This window comes from Lissotriton vulgaris, chromosome 12 (assembly GCF_964263255.1).
Source record: "Lissotriton vulgaris chromosome 12, aLisVul1.2, whole genome shotgun sequence".
Lineage (NCBI taxonomy): Eukaryota > Metazoa > Chordata > Amphibia > Caudata > Salamandridae > Lissotriton > Lissotriton vulgaris.
Window position 1 is genome coordinate 85,885,102 of NC_141700.1, and position 6,000 is coordinate 85,891,101.

The following is a 6,000-nucleotide window of genomic DNA, read 5'->3' on the forward strand; positions in this document are numbered from 1 at the left end:
CAATAGGTCTCGCATTTGCGAGAGATTAAGTTATTGGCATTGTAAATGACAATGACATTTATTTATCTGTTTTCAAAACCAACACATAAGTAAAAAAAATTGTCATTTACAATGCCAATAGCTCTAACTTTTGCAAAGGTGAGTCCGTTGCATTGTAAATGCTTGTTTAAAATCAGAATTAAGTTTCTGTATCATGAAAATCAACGTGACAATCATTAAAAATAATGACTCAAACAATTTTAAATCATAATCCAAAGTCAAATCCAGAAAAGAACAATGAGGTGATAGAAGGGAAGGTTGAATTGAACTAATCTACTGGAGATTTTGCGAGTTGCATTCCAGGCCATCATTTTTCACCCACAATGCCACAATGTAATCTCATCTGCCTGGGCATGACCTGAAAAGTTTTATATGGCCGTATGTATTCCTTCAATCCTATAATTATCCTTATAATCAACCAATACCATAGTATGGCCCATTTAGATATGCCTAATAGTTCTTGGATCACATTACCATTTTTTATTTGAATATTTTTTATTGGTGATGCTTCAAATCATAAAAGTCTTATGGAAATATATATTTGTTCAGGTAGGGGGCTTTAACAATAAAGTAAAACTCCATGTTTAATTTCCTGGCTCATAATCTTTATTAGATAAATCTGAAAGGGAAGGCACACATGTTCCTGTGAACCAGAGCAATTCCTTTACCAGGTTAAGTAACTTCAAGCTCAGAGCCCTAACCCAGAGACTTTAGATTCATGCTCAGAATCCTAAGTGGATAACAGAAAGTTACTTCGATCTGTTTTCTCTATATGTACTAGGGACAGATGCCAGGAATCAGGTAAGTCTGGCGTGTAGCTGTGTAACATGGTAACGACACTGAGTATCCGTCAGTTATCATGGCTTCATTTCTGAACATCAGTAGACTGAAGTCACCAAATTACAGCAAAGAACATTAGGCTATCAGCCTCCTAATATGAACAACTTTCATGTCCTGGCAAATGATAGGAAGTAACTGAGCTCCCCCACCAACATTATGGTCCGTCCGTCCAGTTTTGACACTTATGGTCCACAGGTAGACAACGGTGGAGCCTACTCCATCTGCATCGTGGTCAAACTTCCACATTCAGGCCATAGGTGATTAGGCTATATTTGCGCCCACCTAATTTAGATAAACATTTAGCTGTTTTTTTCAATGCTTGTTAAGAAAAACCTGGAGGTAAAGGTTACTAAAAAGTGCTCGATGCCTCCCCTCACCATGAAAGGAAACTCCCATGGTATGGTGAGCATTTTTTTTTATTGTCAAAAAGAAAATCCCGCTTTGGGATTTTCTTTTTGAAAATAAAAAACGTGTAATTTTGCCCTGCAGAGCCATCTGGCAAACTTACACTGCATTGACACTAACTGCCTTGAGGGCAGGTTCCTGTCAATGCTTGAAATGTCTGCCAGGTTGATGGACATTTCAAACGGTTGCTGTTGGCACCGCTGCCAGGGCGACAGAGTAAATTATTCTGTAACCCTGGCGGACGATGGGCTGATCATCATGTTTTAAATCAGGCCAGAATGCGTGAGTCCTATACAAACAAGTGAACAGGCAGCATTCCAAACAACACTTTCTGGAAAACCCTTAGGAATATTCCAGCCTCTATTAACTCTGCATTTTCTCAAGTTAGCACAATAATATGATCTGTTTTGCACATAATGTGATGTCATTACGTTTAGTTATTCTGTGGTGATTAACTTATTATACGAATCAAGGCCCCCAGGGCCGGACGTTCCAAGATTGGATTAAATAAAAGCAGTCGCAAATTGACTGACTTTTTGTGAATCTGTTGTATTCTAAGATTTACATTCCTATGTGAATCCGCCTAGGTCTTCCTAGCTGCTCAGCCAGAGCGTGAGATGGTGACGGAATGATGGTGTGCCTGGGGTGAATGGAATGCCTGGGTGCCTGGGTGGATGAGTCGTGACAGCTGGAGATGGGCTGAGCAGCTAGGCAGGGTGTGGCTGGCATAGGAGTTATTAGAGCTGGATTAAGAGCTGTACTTGGATGATCCCTGTTTGATATTACAAGACATGGATTAATAAATAAGACTTCAATAAACTTACAACCTGGCTACCAGTGTCTTCCTATACAAAGTACAACAGAATCAAACTAATTTTTCAAACTGACTTACACAGTAATAGGTTGGTTCACAAAATGTTGAATCACAGTGGGTTGCAGAATGACTTGCTTAAATTCTATTTAATGTAGTTTTGTCACTCCCTGCATTTTAGCAAGGGACAGCAGACCACCATCACTATGTTTGCGTTTTTAAGTGGAAAAGTATTCTTAGTGCAGCCAGCAGATTTCCTTACAGAAAATGGGGATGCTTTGGAGAAATAAAACTAGTTTTCCATTTTGAAAAACTTCAGTGAGTCAGCAGTTGTCCCAGGTACCATTGCCCCCTACCCCTGAAGCTGCTGCTTTGATTTCCAAAGTGGAAGGGCTCAAAAGCAGGTCTTTTACCTCTCGCCACAACTTGAGAGCCAGTAACTGATCAATGGGTTGTGACTGGAAATGTGGGGAAACATCATTTACGACGCAACTTTTACCACGCAGTGCCTTTACAATGCAGGATTTTCAACGCAAGTCATTACAACGACTTGCGCTGGGGGGCGCTCTAGGATAGGTAATAGTTTAATTTACTATCCAACACCTTCCCTACTATCCACGGGGACTGGAGTTGGAATAGTAAATTAAACTATTCACTATCCTGCACCCCTCAACGCAAGTCGTTGTAACGACTTGCGTTGAAAAAACCTGCGTTGGAAAGGCATGCGTGGTAAAAGCATGCGTTGTAACAACGTACATCCGGAAATGTGGCCATAAATCATTGATACATACCTTAACCCCTTCTATGCTCATGACGAGCTCAGCTCGTCAGTGGGCACGATTGAGCTGTGCTGATGACGAGCTGAGCTCGTCATGAACAATGGGATTTACACATCAATCAACACAGGAGGGGAAAACCATTAGCAGCGATGGTGTTAAGTAGGGGTCGGAAACCTAATGTTGCGATTTGGAAACACCTTTGCTGTTAGTACATTGGAAAAGGGATTTTGGTGTCACAAGCAGCTTGATTTTGAGAATTACAGAGTTTAAGGCACCAATTCCCTCAGCACATCCAGCCCCAAGTTTCTTATGGCCTTTGTTTATCTTACCTAGGTCTGGAGTTGACCCTTGTTTCCTTGCTACTTGGCACCTGGGAGCTCCTTTCTGCAGTGCAGGTTCAGGGGCACAATCTCAGGGGATAGTGGGGAGTCTCAGCTTACGCTGTTTTTCCTTGGTGCGGAAGCTGCCTGGGCGGGTTGTTGGATGGCACTCCTGATTGTTGGGCCATCCTGTATCTCAAGAAAATCAAGCTAGGAGTGAAGTGTGAGCTTCCAGCCTTGAGAAGAATAAACAAAAATTGTATTTAGGAATTTAGTAACTATTAGTTCCAACTCACTTTGATCTGTGCTTTTTGTACAAGATCTTTTATTTAGGATGACAGGAACTATTAATACACAGATGTTTCCATTAAGATGTGCATAGCTATCCTGGCTAATGATGGGTGAATCCCCAAAACCGGTCCCAGGATGTTGGTTTCCAGTCCACGGAGACCTGGCTTGGCAGTTCAGGTGGACTGTTCCCATGGGGAGCAGGGTCAAGACTGATTTCCATATGGCTGGGTCCAAAATGGGGAGACTTGGCGAGAAAAATACCAATGGATTAAACCCAGATCTGTGACTGGGGGTGAGTGTTTTGAAAGGTTTCAACACTGCATCCCTCATTTTTTTTTGTGATGTTGATTTGTTAGAATGATTCATACTAGACTGTCTAATGTCCAAACTGCCCAACAACTCACCCACAAAATCTCCTATTTCGTTTCCAGACAACCACCTTAATTCAGCCAATCCTGCTTTATTTATCTAAACCCCCTGCCTTACTCAGCCAAACATATTACAATATTCACCCAAACCTACAGCCCTAGTTAGTCAAACCTCCTCTATCATTCAAATGTTCTGGTTTAGCAGCAAACCTACATTCTCTGCCCAGATCTCCTTTTTTTTAGCCAAACCTGCCTTATTCAGCTGCATTTCCTGCTTGATGCACCCAGTCCCACTTTTCTTGTATGCTTCAGATTCAGCATTTTGATGTTAAGATTAATGACGTTACCACTAAAAGATTTAACAAAAAACTGGGGTGGCATATTTGATAACTCTGGCCACTGTGATCTTTGTAACAGAGGCATTCAAGATTTGATACATGTCCTATTCGTTTGTCCCAACAATTGTTTGGTTGTTGCACCCACTCGATTTTTAAAACCTATTTGCACTAAATATTATCTCTAGAACTATGCAACTGATTGAGTTAATAAGAGCTCCCCCAGATGAATTGGTATGTTATAACGTTTTTACATTTTTGAAATCGTTTCTTCTGTTTTAGAGATGTTGCCACTGTGAATAGTAATTCATGTTGTATATACTGCATTTTTACATTGTGGCACTATGGATCTGATCAACTTGCATACTTTATATTGTCAAATTGCTTTTGCTCTAAATATAATATCTGTAGAACTATGGATCTGATCAAATTAATAAGAGCTCCCCTAGATGAATGTGTATGCTATAAAGTTTTTGTAACTTTTTTGATAGTTTCTTCCATCGTTTTAGAGCTGTTGTCACTGTGAATAACAATTTAATCTGTATCTATAGCATTTTTATATTGTGGCACTATGTATCCGATTACCTTGTATACATTGTATTATTGTATTGTGGATCTCAGTAGAAGTCTATCAGGCATATGCATCAAGCAAAGAAATAAAGAATCCGTATTTGCGATTATTAAGGAATCGCAAATAAGGACTTGCTATTACCTATGCATGATGCAGAATGCGAAAAAAAGAATCGGTAAAAATCGCTAAATACATTAGCGATTTCAAAATAAAGAATCGCAAGACTAGAAAACCTATATTATCGCAAATGGCGAGATCGCAAATTGCGAGATCACTAATTGCAAAATCGCAAATTGCGAGATCGCAAAACTACCGAGTCGTATTGGGAGCAGGCTGATTGACTTCCTGTTTGTGAGGTCATCAGCCCATGCTGCTTTCTGTGCACAGAGGAACTGAGAGTCAGAAGCAGAGTGCTGGGGGAGAGAGTAAATAATACAAACTGTAGTTTGCTGACAGGTGAAGACAGACAAAATGTCCCAAACAACAACAGAAGAGGGTGCAGTGGCCAGGAAGAGAAAGTTAAAGTTTAGTGTGAGGGAACTCGAGTACCTCATTGAGGAGGTGACAAAGAGCCATGATAAGCTTTTTGGGACGCTCCCACTAAAAGTACCTGAAGCAGAAAAACAAAGAATATGGAACAGGATCAAGAACAAAGTGTATTAACTTTGTATTAACTGTCCTATAGTAGGTTTGTGACTTAATAAACTACAAGTAACAAAAGGATCTCTGTGACAAAAGCAGTAACCCACTGAGCTATCTACATAAAATACAATTCTGGCATTTAATGGAGTAGAAATAAAATCCTTCACATTTTTCTGGATATGCTACCAGACCTTGCACGGTTAGCTTGGTGTCCTGTTGAATTATGCAGGATCCTGGCCGCTCAAATTAGGGGTCAAAGAAGTCTATTTATTATAAACCTGCAGAGGGCGCACAAGAGCTGCTTTACTAGCAATGGAAGGTGGGGGTTACAAGATAGCACAACATGGCCATCCACCGTCAGGGAGAATGATTCGCGGAGTTCTGTGTGCGCTTCATTGTCTAGTGCCGGGGCAGACTGACCAGCAGCGAAATGTGCATTGTTCGAAGTCCTCAAATTAAGCTTTGGTCTTCACCAAGACACTCAAGACGGCTGAAGTGCGACTGACTCTTCCTCACTCTCAAAACATTTTTAGAGACACAGACCTGCCATTAAATATTTAGATTTCCTTCTTTTTATTAAGATTAATGCATTAATAATT